Source organism: Apis mellifera, linkage group LG6 (assembly GCF_003254395.2).
Source record: "Apis mellifera strain DH4 linkage group LG6, Amel_HAv3.1, whole genome shotgun sequence".
Taxonomy (NCBI): Eukaryota; Metazoa; Arthropoda; class Insecta; order Hymenoptera; family Apidae; genus Apis; species Apis mellifera.
Window position 1 is genome coordinate 15,920,392 of NC_037643.1, and position 14,436 is coordinate 15,934,827.

General features: G+C 23.9%; 2 long non-coding RNA genes across 2 annotated transcripts; both read right to left on the reverse strand.

Moving 5' to 3' along the window:
- Nucleotides 1-2,371: 2,371 nt before the first annotated feature.
- LOC102655881 lies at nt 2,372-3,519 on the reverse strand. Its single transcript, XR_003304888.1, has 3 exons — nt 3,341-3,519; nt 2,946-3,099; nt 2,372-2,873 (listed from the first exon to the last, which is right to left on the reverse strand). It is a non-coding gene; the product is annotated as an uncharacterized LOC102655881 (long non-coding RNA).
- Nucleotides 3,520-8,660: 5,141 nt separating this feature from the next.
- On the reverse strand, nt 8,661-14,236 carry LOC113218856. Its single transcript, XR_003304886.1, has 3 exons — nt 13,592-14,236; nt 10,163-10,408; nt 8,661-9,025 (listed from the first exon to the last, which is right to left on the reverse strand). It is a non-coding gene; the product is annotated as an uncharacterized LOC113218856 (long non-coding RNA).
- Between the last annotated feature and the right edge of the window lie 200 nt (nt 14,237-14,436).

A 14,436-nucleotide genomic window follows, 5' to 3' on the forward strand; every position in this document is an offset into this window, starting at 1 on the left:
TTATAAAACATATCCTGGCTATACATAAGGATATTTACAAAAAAAAATTTAAAATTTAATTAAATATTTTATTAAAAAAGAACATGAGGCTTTTTTTGCACTCAACAATTTTATCAAAGTTGAAACATTAATAGAAATATTCCATATTATTCCACAAATGGATTCATATAGCAAAAATAGCAAAAGATTTGTTTAAAAAAAATAATTAAATCATAATAATTGATAATATGATTATTCTCTCATTTTCCTCTATTTTTATACTGTTAGAAGAATACGTTGTATGCTTTCATTTTAAGCTTTTATCACAAAGAAAAATTATGATGTTTCTGTAAGAAGTAGTCAAGATCGATATATGATGCAGCATGCCGTTCGACATATTTTACTCATTACTACTTTTCTGTTCTCTAATAAATATTTTATTTAAATTTTTTAAAATAAATGTACATGTTATATACATATTTATAAAAATATTATTAATATATTTATAAAAATATCAAATTTTAATTTTTATTATAATTTTCCCTAACAATTTTATTATTCATTTTAATTACATATAAAAAATTTGTATTACATTTTTATCTAATCTTTTACATATATTCTTTTCATACTAATTAATAGATTGTGGATTTATATGCAAATACATGTCTCTTATATTATATATATTTTGCATATTTTATATGAATGAATGAGAGTTGGAAGTATTCTGAATACTTTATCCATAGAGGCAAAAGAATATGACATTTTTTTCAATTCAATTTTTTCAGTAATTTATCAAAAAATTGTAAGAAAACTTCTACATAATATTAAATATAATTTTATTATATTAAATATAATTATATTTACATAAAATAAAATTATTAACATTTTGCAAATATTATATTTGACATGTATCTTGAATTGAACACATTTTACACAATTAATTGAGTTTATTTTAGGTACATAAAAATCTACAATCTACAAATTAGTAACACAAAAAAACTTTTTCAATAAAAAAAAAAAAGAAAGAAAGAAAAATACTCACATTCATAAAAGAAAAAAATACTTAAAAAATTATTTTTCAAAGAATATTCACAAATTGTAAAATCCATAAATTCCATTTCTTTTATAATCAACTATAACCTAACCTATAACCAGATTCTATCAAATGGTGAAAGTACAAATAGATCATCTTTTTCCATCTTATTTGAATGCACTCAGCGGATGAAATGCGCTTAAAGAGGTAACCAAGTTATTCAACAGATGCATCTCTTTGCATCTGTCGTTCAATCTAGTCTTATAGAAAGAATTGCAAACAGAACATTCCATTGCAAGGAATGGCGATCTAAACTGGCCGATTTTTTGGTTCGTTGCATTCGATTCGACACGTGGCTTCGAGAGGGCGCGTTTTAATTTCCTGCCAGGCGGAGATGCGAAGGCGATTTGCAAAGCGTTGATCGTTTAAGCGGGTTTCCATCGTTTCTAGCCATCTTCTTTAATCGCGAGTCTACATTGCACGAACAATAGGGAAATTAAAAAGCACGTCGGTAATAAAGAGCTCGTTTTTTGATAAAACGTGTAATTTTAAAAAACATATGTACTTTCAAATAAATTGTGTCTTCTTTCTCGTGAAATCACAAAAAAGAAATAAGAGTATTTTATGTTTTTTTTTCTATAATGATCAAAAAATTGAAGTGGAATAACAGTCGAGATATCCAATTAAAAGGTATAGGGCAAGAACTTAGCATTAAGAATTAAAACTTTCAATAGTTTAAAAGTTTTCAATAGAAATTTGAAAGATTTAAAAATTAGAATTAAAAGTAAATTTAAAATAGAATTTTAAAAGTTTTAATAGAAATTGCAATTTTTTAACATTATTAACACGAGCATCTGAGAAAATATTTTTCATTTTATTTTTTATATGTTTAAATATAAAATAATTGAAGTATAGATTAAATTATATGAGGAAATTTTGAATTTTATTTCTTGAATTTTATAAATAATAATGATGTAAAATTCAATTATTTTCATGTTTGTATTTTTTTTCTGTGGTTTCATTATTCAGAAAATTTTTTTTAATCTAACGATATGAGGTTATAATAAAAATAGTTTGCTTCTAAAATTGATTTATTGGTTTAGTACATTTTATTTAGAATTTTATATGATGAAAAAGATGAAATTTTCCAATTCTTTAAATATCTTGCACAATTACGTTTTAATTTCAATTTTTATTAAATTTCATTTTAAACAAAATTTATTAATTTGAATAACTTCATCGTTAATTTTAGAAACGTTAAAATTTGAAGAATTTTTTCTAAATTTAAATCCACAAAATTAAAAAATCTAAAAAACGAAAAAAAAAAATTAAATTTCAATTCTCAATAAAATAAAACAATCTTGATTTTAATTATCTTTAAAATTGGAAACTATTCACGAAATTTACAGCTCCAAAGAATAATGTTAATAATTTTTCTCAGTTGTAATTAAGATCGATTTTTTTATTCCATTATAAATATCCTAGAAATGCGATCTTACTTCTATGTAAATTTTTAAAACCATTTTGCACTTTCCTTATGTTAATAATTGCAACAAGATAATACAAGCCATAGAACAGATATTAAAAAAAAAAAAAACTAGGAAATTATGCTTGACACGATACAGGCTGCGACGAAAAAGTAGAAAACGTGGAAAGGCGGATACAGCCATTTTTATTTCGGTCAAGCAGTCTTAAAGATGATGTAATCATTTGACCACGAATGATGTCTCAAACAAGACATTAAAACAAACATACAATTCTTCAATTACTGTCAATCCTGTTTTTTTATATAATTTTTATTCATAACTTGAATTTTCTTTATTCTAAATTCCATTAATTTGTGTAGAGATTATTTATAAACCTACAAACACGTAACAATAATTTAATATTCTACAAAGAGAAGAAGAAAAAATGGATTTTAGTGTATACGTACTGTAACAACATTCTATAACTAGTTTAACACAAATCCCTCCATAAAGCTAATTGCTAATGATATTATTCCATTAGCACATTACTTGCTTGATATAATTGTTATTAATAATTTTAACATTTTCATCCGTGATGTATAATCTGAGATAAATTGTATGCTGTAAAAAATAAAAATAAAAATTGTATATTATAATATTTTTCACTGGGAAGAACGCATAAGATTATATTAAAATATCAAATTGAAACTCATAATTTAAAATATAAAAAACAATAACTTTAAATTATTTAAAAATTGTAAGATTTTAGTTGTAATAAATAAGTGATATGAAAATTCTAAGAAAAAAATTTAATAAGTTATAATAAATCGGTTAATTGTCGCATGTACAATTAAATATTTACCTGTACTACTTACGAATTCTGTAGAGGATATTAGTATGCTTCGACTACGTTCCATACTTTGAAATACTAATTGCTTGACTATTGCAACATTTTTTCTAGAGATTTCTTAAAATAATGGATTCTAAGGTAAATATATTCAAAATTTTCAAAATTTAAAATATATATTCTAAAACATTAAAACTTTGACTAATTACAATATTATTCAATTAATTATCACATTTTCTAAAATAATATCACAAAAATATTCTTATATAAATTTCTAGAGTTGAAATTTTAATTTCTGAGGCATGCATAAAAATTTAAAATTTATATTTTAAAAAAAATTTTGGTAAATTAGTAATCTTTAGTTCTATAAATTTTTAAAATTGAAATTCCAATTTTAAAAACTTAAAAAAGACAAATAATTTTTGGAATCTCATTCATAGGAAATATTTATTTTTCATTTTCCATGAAATAGTGAAGAGAAGTGATCGACAATTTTCAGAATCTAGCTCCAAATAATTGGCACGTTCTGCTCATGCAAAAGTTAAGTGTGCCCACTTAAGTGGCAGTGTTGTACTTTCCAATTGCTGTTTTAGAAAAATTTGAAAATTAAAATTATCTTTACTTTTTCAACATGAATACATTGGAAATCCTTTCCATTTTCTCAGGTGAATATAAAATATAGAAAGTGATAAAAGTATGGATTTATTATCAAATTTCTCTGCTAAAAAAATATTAAAGTATTCATAAATTTACATGAAAATTCACAAGCTTTGTCAAACTTTTTCAAGAAATTTCACTTTGTGCGATTCTTGGTCTCGTGGCAAGATTTCCACAGAGGATTCTAAATCATAAAGTTCTGCCCTTTATGGAAAAAAAGATCCGAGGACTTTCATTTTCGTATTCGTTTCTTTCTATTGATTATCAGTTTGAAATTTAATTTCAATCTTACATCAAATAATTTCAATCTTCAAAGAATTTGTTTCCTCCTAATGGAACTTAAGATAAAAGTTAATATTAATATTTTTTAAGATCAGAACCGATTTTATAATAATTAGATTTGAATTTAATTAAAATATTAATATAATATCTGTTTATAGTTTTATATTAATATAATCTGTTTATAGTTTTCTTTTCATTTTTAAAAATATTATATATTTTTTATTTGTTTAATTTATAGTAGTGACAATTAAAAAGTTATATTTATTATATTTATTAATTATTAATGTAAAAATAATTTTTATTTTTTAGAAATATTACTGATAAAATTTTATAAATGTATTTTCAATTTAAAATTTTAACATGATATTTTTATAAAATATTTGAATTTCTATAAATCTTTCATCTTTTAATCTTTATATCAGTAATTAAAATTTTCGACATTATTCAATTTCTGAATATTTTCTATTTATTAATTTTTTGGAAAGAAAATTTTAAATTTGGAATATAAATCAAAAAAAGTATGTTAAGTAACAAATTTGAAATTTTTTAAACGAAATATAATAAATTTTTAATTTTACATCATTTTGAAAAATATCTATATACTTAAATATTAATATATTAACATTAAATAAATTTAAATTGTTTTCACGCTTACTAATTTTTAATCAAACAAATGCTAAATAGAATAATTCAATTCAATTTTCTAATCTTAATTTTCCATTTCATTATTATTATAGCATTAAGTGAACTGCATAAAAAAAAAATTCGAGAATTTGTTAGATCTTGATTCGAATATGTACCAAATGAGAGACGACATAAAAGGAAACACAACAAAAATAGAAAGGCCGATCGATATTAATTGTGTCGAGTGTGCCTCTCAACTTCACCAGACATTACCTCGAAATAAGACAATATCTTTCTTTACGTCGATCTTCAAATCCAAAAAGGCTTCGACATCTATTAGACAATTAGACATTTAGTTGCATTATTCGTCACGAATTCTGTAGGGAGGTGCTAATAACACTTTCACTTTGATGTACAATTGTACGGAAACTATTATGTTAAAAAGAAAAATTTTATTTATTTATTTGATATTATCCAATTATGTCAAAGTTTTATTATATGTCGAATAAATAATATCCAAGTTATTAATAAAAAGTGAGAAATAGAAAAATGTTACATTTTCACAATCTAACCTAACTCTGGATTAGTTGTAATTAATAATTTTAATATTAAAAAATTAAAATTATCGAGCCAAATTATAATAATAAACAAAATTAAAAGTAATAAATTATTTAGATATGAAAAAGCTTAAAAAAAAAATTAAAAAAATAAAGAAATTATGACACCGAAGAAAAATTATTTAAAATTAAAATTATATAAAATTATTTAATTATTCAACAATTATAATCATTTTTCATGTGCTTAAATTTCTTAATAAACTTCTTGTTCTTAATAAATTTTTTATCTTATAAAAAGATAAAAAAGATAATAGTATTCTTTATTACAATTCTCTCCAATACTTTCAAATTTAAAATATAAGTAATTTTGAAAATTTCGATTTAACAAAACAAATAAAACTGCCAATTGACTATCAGTATTATTTTAAAAAATAAACTAAATCATTAATTTAAAAAATAGACTCGATATTTAAAATGATTAGTCGAAAAGGAAAAAATATTTATATTATATTATAATTCAAAGAAAAAAGTTAGGTTAGGTTATATTTCCTAATATAATATATGTATATGAATTTATCCTAAATATCACTTTTCATTCTACATTCATTTATATTGATATTTATTAATACATTTTTATATATTTAATATTGTCACCTGCACTCCTCGTTTTACTATTTGCTTCGAAATCAACTTTGAGGGAGGAAGATACTCCTGATCTCGCATATATTTGCATCGATGAATATTTGAAACCGGCTTAACTGCGGCTCCATGGTTAACTGAAAAGCACAGAAGCGAAAATGCGGTGTCACGGAACTGTGAGGAACCTCCTTTACAAGTTGTCATCTCGGATGTATTGCGGTATGTATGAAGAGTCTTTATCTTGAATGGTTCGAGAAAAATTTGAAAGTGAAAACCAAGCAAAATTGTTGATTTCTTTTAAAAAAAGAAAGTTTAAAATTTTACCTAAATAATGTTTTGTATAGAACTCTGCAATTTTTCATAAATTAATGAATAATAAATTCATTGAATTTTCTTAAAAGAATTATTTTTATTGATAAAATTTTTGAATCTAAAAAAATAAAAAAAATATTAATGAAACAGTCATCGAAGTTAAAATTATCAATGGAAGATATGAAAAATGTATTTATATATGAAGATTATTAATTAATATACAAAATATTAATATATTTGTATGACACTAATAAAAACAATATATAAAAACAATATAAAAATCGACAAAAATCTCAGTTAAAATTTGATAAAGAAATTTTCGACAGAAATTTTTATATATTAATTTTTGCATGTAGAATCTTCCAAAAAAATTTCACAAAAATATTAAAATACTGTAAATAATGTAATAGATACACAATAATACATAGAGAAAAACAAAGGAAACTTTCAAGAAACGAACAAATTTACGTAATACGGAGAAAAATGTACAGAAAAATATGGAAATGAATAGAATGAGAAAAAGGGAGGAAAAAATTTTATCATTCAACACATGTGCCGTTCCACGTTTAAAGTTATACAAGATAACCTCTTTGTTGAATTCAATTCGGTCATCGTAAAATTCGACCAATATCTCTTTTTTTTCTTTTTTTTTTTATTTCACACGCGTTTCTGACCGACTTTCTTCTTCAAAGAACGTGAAGTGTATTGGAGCGTGAAAAATTAGGCTCTTCTAGTTTAAAAGAGCGATTCAACGGTATTTCAATTGCAAAGTTTCAAGAAAATTTTTGTACTTTTTAGTTAAAAATAACAAATGCTTGATAAACCTCAAAGAGATTTATATTTTGAATGTAATTTTTTTTTCTCAGAACTGGATTAAAAAGTTAGTCTCGGAGAGATTTCGCTCGAATTATACCTTTTAACTTTACACTCTGTCACTTTTAACACAGTTTGCTAGTACACGCCATTTTTCACTCGTCTAGTAACATTAGTGGCGTTAGTGGCGCATAATCAAATTAATTTCTTTTTCGAATTTTATCGATTTGACAGAATTTAATTTTATAAATAAAAAAAATTATATGTAAATTTATTTATTTAAATTTATTTATTTATATATTTTTTAAAAATAAAAAACCTTTCTTTTATTTAAAACTATAAAATGTTAAAAGAAATTACTTTCATAATATATTTGATACAATGTTATATTCATTTTGATATATTATAATATTCATTCATTTCTGACAAATACACGAGATTGTCTAAATAGTAAAGGATTGAAGACACGTGACCCAGAAGCATGACATACCATAAAGTGTGAAATAATTACTCTTATGAATCGATCCTGACACTCCTAGTGTCACTACTATCGATCGAGTTACTAGTCGATAACAAATTTTATCGACATCAATTCGAATCGAGATTTTTCTTTTTTTTTTCCTCTTCTGAGCCTTTCATTTCGGATGTTTTTAAATTCAATCGATTCCAATAAAAATTTGTAAGAAAAATATAAGTTTAAAAATAACAAGTAATCGAAATCATAATTTCTTCCATCTTTCTTCTTTTTAACGTATCGGACATTTTTCTTTTTATTGTGAAAGAATTTAAAAAATTAACAATAAAATTCTGAATAGATGGGAAATAATGCGTTGCACCAAGATTGAACTTTTTACAACTTTTTTATTCTCTCATCTCTCTCCTTCGAGAAAAGAAAATAACCGATTAGGATGAAGGTAACAGGAAAAATGGACGAGAAATAAATTATTTAGAGAAGATCTTGAGAAGATCTCCTATCCACAGAAATAAACCCACGTGTCGATCTCTATTTATTTTCTCATAGTAATCGTACTCATAACAACGTTGAAACGTGTTATGGAAGAATATACAATCGGTTATCCGAATTTTTAGTTATCCAATAACCAAATATCGGAAAATGGACGGAAAAATAAATTATTTGAGAGGAGATTTTAAGAATTTTTTTTTATATATAAAAATAAATAAACTCGTCAATGTCTATACTTTTTTCCATTTATCGTGATAATAATTCGATGAAAAAATATACGTACGATAGAATTCGTCGATTATCCGAATTTTGTTCGTCCAAATGGACGAGAAATAAATTTATACGAACAAGATTTTAAGAATATTTTCTATATATAGAAAATAAATTTGTCAGAAAAAAAATTTTCACTTATCGACACTTTTTTTTATAAAAATAATAAATATTCTTAATAAAAAAATATATATTCACATACACACATATATTAATATATTTGCCACTCGATGTACAATTTTCTAATTTTTATTACGATTAATTCACGAATTATATGTTAATAATAATTTGCACATTGCCTAAAATTTTTCCCATTGGACCTACAATTTTCATTACAATTATTATTAATTTACGAATTACTATATATAACAATTTGACGTACAATTATTTAATTTTCAATACGATTAATTATATTGGTATTAAGAATTCGTTGGATATCCACCTTAAATTCGATACTATAATTTTCGTCCTTCGAATCTCTCTCTCCACGAATCGAAATTCCAAATGGCAACAATGGGCGTTCAATTCGATTCACGACATAAGAATCTGAATTATCGAGGCATTCGTTCCGATTCGAAGAAACTGGAATTAAATTAAAAAAAATATCATACTCGTATTCCCTTCAAAGGGAAATACGGATCGATACGAAAGATAACACGTCGCGTGTTGTCTCGAATTGAAGAGAGTTACTTTTCCAACAAAAAGAAAAATAATAATAATAATAAATTTCACACGAAAGCACTCGAAACTCTAACGATTAATTATTAAAAGATTAAAATACTACGTAAATAAGCAACATACAATACGAAATATTTCAATATTTCAACGTTTTAATATTTTATGCTTCACCTGGATAAATACGATGGTAAAACAAACGAATTATTCGTTCCTCCCAATATTGGATAAAGAGAATTCAAGACAAGATTTTAATAAAATCACCACGCTTCTCGAGTATCTAAAAATTTATATAAAAAAAAGGTTGCAATTAATAATCCAAAATTTAATAAAATTTTCACAAGAAAGAAAAAAGAATCCTATTACACGGGAAAAATTTTTCGATCGAATACAATCGAGTCCTCTTTTAACGATGCAAAAATAACACGATGCAAAAATTGCAAAAGATTTCACGTAATACGCGCGATTTAATAAACTTATGATTATTAAACGACTCTCGTTTACAGCAAATGTTTTCATCGGCCCAGTTTTACACTTTTGATTTGAAACGTTTCTAGGTTATAACGCACGAGTGGATGGATTAACCTCTCTTCGAAGACTGACTGACTGACTGACCGACTGATGGACGCGTATTAATTTTCGTTCGAATTAAAAAATCTATCGAGCGACACCTTGCAGAATTTTTTTTAATGATTAAAAACAAGAAAAAAAAAAAAACTCCAAGCACGATATTAGCGATATTTTATTTTACTGCTTTGAAAGAATCGCATTGCCTTTGATGTCCCAGAGGAGGGTAATCGTTTTATGGAAGGATCGATCGTGTATTTTTATTCCCAAAGAAGAAAAATCTCAAAACTAAAAAAAATATCTAGAACAAAACCAGGCTTATCTATAATTTCTAAATACCTTATAATTCTTATATATACGATTAATAATTGATTTTGTTAAAAATATTTTCAATAATAATCGTAAAAAAAAAGGAAAAAAATAAATTTATTTTAACCTCTTGTTAAATAAATGATAAAATTTAAATGACGAACTCACCGTTCCCCATCGTCGTTGAAAGCGTAATCCCCGAGTATGAGATCACGAAGCCTGTATCTAGGTGGTAGAATCAATGGTAGACAAGGATCTGGTTCGTTCATCGTGTAAAACGTATTCTCAAACCGCGACAATTCTTCCAACGTTGCCTTCTTATATCTCTCGAGGATCGCGCAGAGAAGGAGATTGTTGATGGCTGCCACTTTGACTGTTGAAAACTGCCTAATTGCACGATCACCGAATCATTGTCTGAAAAAAAAAATAAATAAAAAAATGAAGTAGAATAAAGGGTATAGAGATCGATTCGTTGAAATTATTTTGAGCTTTGGGATGAATTTTTCAAAAATTATTCTACAGATATTAATATTATAAGATATGAGATAAAATAAAATGTATATATTTAGAAAGATATTTCGAAATTATTTTTTTACCGTTTTCGTATGTTTTGAACATTGGAATCGATTTAAGAGTTATTTCATTGGATAAAATAAAATATAAAATGTATAGAGATGGAATTTATTATTTCCTATTTTTGTATCTTTTTGATTTTGAAATGGATGTTTAAAATATAAAATGTATAGAGGTTTGAAAATTATTTGTTATCCAATTTATTTTCTTATATATTTGCATTTATTTTTTTCCACGAATATATTAATAGTCTATATAATAATTATTATAGACATTTAAGAAGCAATATTGATCAATTCCAAAATAAAGAAACTAAATAATGATAAAATTAATTAAATAATTCATTTTTTTTATCCATGAAAATAAATTATTTTTGAAAAATTGACACGATAATCTTAAGAAAAATTGAAGAATATAATTTTAATAATAATATATCCAATAAATCGTATATTTAACTAATAAAATTTGATTAGATAAATTTATTAAGTAAAAATGATAATTAGTATTATTTTTAAAATGCTCAAACATTTTCAATGCAAGAAAAGAAATGAATAAAAATTAAATATTTCTCACTTCCGTATAAATGTATATTTTCTTACGAATAAATTACATTGCAAGCAACACGTATCTATTATACATATATACGCGTCATCCATCTTCTTATTTTACATCGATGACCACGAGTAAATAGAAGCCTCTAATTATTTGATTAGATATGGATGTTGGATACACGATATAAGCAAATATGATTCACGTGGGCGGTAATGTTGACGCGTGCCAAAACAATGTGCTTCATTTGCACGTAGAAAAAATATTCATTAACAAAGATGATCAATTAACAAGTGTAAATTTGCAAACTCGAAAGAAGAATTGTTCTAATCTCTCGTAAATAATTCGTTGATGAAAATTTGCACTTAACGACTAATCGATTAACCTTTCGAAAATTTACATTGTTAAAATTACTTTTCAAGAAATATTTCCTTCTTAGTATATTATTTTCCTCATTTTTTTTCTCTCTTGATAGTAGTTTGAAAAATTAAAAAGAAGGAAGGAATGGAAATTAAATTTACATCAATGTTAGCTTGTAATAATTTATATAATGGTGAAGTTATGACAATGTATTAAATGATATAATATATTATATATCAATTATATTATATTATATTATATTTTCAAACATATAATTCCAACAAATGAAAAGTGATTGTCTCTCCAAATATGTCTTTATTTATTTCATTGCTTTATTTTTATTATTACATATTTTATACACTTGCATTTTGAATTTTATCCCACACAGTATATTAATTGTTGCAAAATACAAATATAATATAATATATTCCATTACAAACAAGGAAATAAAATTTTTTAGATAAATACATACATATATATATATTAAAAATAAATATATTAAATTATTAATATAAATGAATAAATATATTAATATTCTATATACAAGTAATAAATGTAATATATTATTACATTTGCATGAATGAGTCACAACTAAAATATGTAAATGTAATATGTAAAGATATGTAAAAGATATATAAAAATATGAATTTTTTGCTCGTTGACAAAGTAAGGTTAGATTAGATTCAACGTGGATCACACGACACATGTAAAATTTTTATAAAATGAAAAAGAATTTTTTGTTTGGCATACGTTATATGAATTGCCATTAATATGCCATTAATAAATATTTTTGGATCTCATTGCATTTTTCAATATCCAAAAATTCTTTTCAATTTTTAACCAAATATGTTCAAAATATGACATATATTTTCATTGAAATTAAAATTGTTTAAGTTTTTAATTTAACGAAATTCATTAAAATAGCGATAATTTATTTATATTAATTCGATTGAACAAAAATTCGATTGAATCACTTAACAATTGAAATTATCACAATACTATCACAATATATCACATCAAGAAAATTAATTTAAGAGACTCGGAAAACTGCGAGTGACAGAATTTTTAATATTAGTGTTGGTAGACGTGAAGATGGCTTTTAACGTCAGTTATATTGAAGGACTGCCAACAAGACGAATATATCAACGATAATTGACCTCAAATTAACAAATATTGTAACACTTCGAATAATATTAAAATTCAACTGACATACGAAAAACATACCATCGATCGAATATATTACTTTAAAAATATGAGTGTGTGTGGTATGTGTGTTCATAGATCTTTAGTTATTTTTCTATTCTTATCGGATAAATGTCGATTTGGTGGTCCAATGGCACGTGTCTACTTCAATGTAACTATATAGTAACTATAGCGAACTGTGCTGAGAATAAATAAGAAACGAAATGGGAAATGTATGAATGAAAATTGTACTAATTAGTAGTTTTCGAGATGAAATGGTTCACATATTGTATTTTAATTGAACATTAGTTAAATACAAGATTTCTATATATATATAGAATATTATGTATAGTACATGTAACGATATAGATTAATGTAACAGTAATAAAATGTTAGATACATTTATTTTTTTTTCAAAAATCAGATATTGTTATTATTAAATTATATTATTTTATTTTTTAACAAAATTGAAAATTTTCTATATTAAATGTAAGAAGAAAAATAAAATGTGTAGTAATGGAATACGAATTTCTTCTAAGCCAAATTTTTTTTAAAAATATGATTAAACACAAAAATAAAAATAATTGAATTGAAATAATGATGGAATTGTGAAATTTTTAAAAAAATTTAAAGTTAAATACAAAAATAAAAATAATTAAATTACAAATAATATAGTATAAAATCTTTTATGTAATTTTTTATCTATATATATTCACTTTTCTTCTTTCCAGTTAAATTTTTTAAAATTATAAAAACAAGAACTGGAATTCATTAAATCTAAATCCGATTAAAAATTTTCTCTGCAACTTTTATATTAGAAACTATTTATTTCAAGATATTCAATTTTTTTCAAAATCAAAAAATTCTTAAAAATAAAAATTTGAAAAAAAATTAATAATTTATTTAAATAACTGAAAAAAATTATATACTCACACAATTCAAATTCCACTTCGTAGATAGATATTCCATTGTTCTAAATCGAATCGAAATCACAAATTTATGTGTACACCGATATCATTCTTCCGATTTCACGATTTTTCTTCACCGATCGTTAAAATCAACATTGTTTGTGTCGGTTACCATGCCATAACGTTAAACAATTCAAGAAAATCCTATCACTCGATATCGATCGGTTACGAGAAGTACTTTTAACGAGGACCATCGCTTGGACGAGTATCAACACTTTTATGTGAATGTCTTTAATCAATATATTAATCAAATTCGAAAATTTTCCATGATTTGCAAATTCAATTCTATTCGATTCGTTTATTTTGAAAAGTAAGGGAAGATGTTTGCTAAAGTCATTACTTCAAATTGTAAACTCAAATTTGTCACTGTTAATAAGCATTCACTGTGGCCATACGTTTTGATATTAGCATAATAACTTTGTACTCGACTATCGACTGACACGATGCAGCAGAAATGTGCTTAGCTTCGAGAAACTTTCAATTGTTCTTCCATTAAAAAGTTATAAATAGGTAATAGGTAAGAGATTGAGATATCAAGTTTCGATTAATTATTAAAGTGACTCATTGAAAATCGAAAGAAATGAAATTGTTAAAAATTTACATCGACTAACATTATTGAAAGAAGAAAATTTACATTCTCAGTTGAAAAGCATTTGTACAATGTACAATAATGCATTTTAAAAATTTAATAATCTTGTTTTGTTTCAATATATATTAAAAACTAATTTAATTTTTAATTATTGTATTGAAACTATTATATGAATTAATAGATAATTTACAAAATTCACGTTTAAATTATTTGTCGAAATG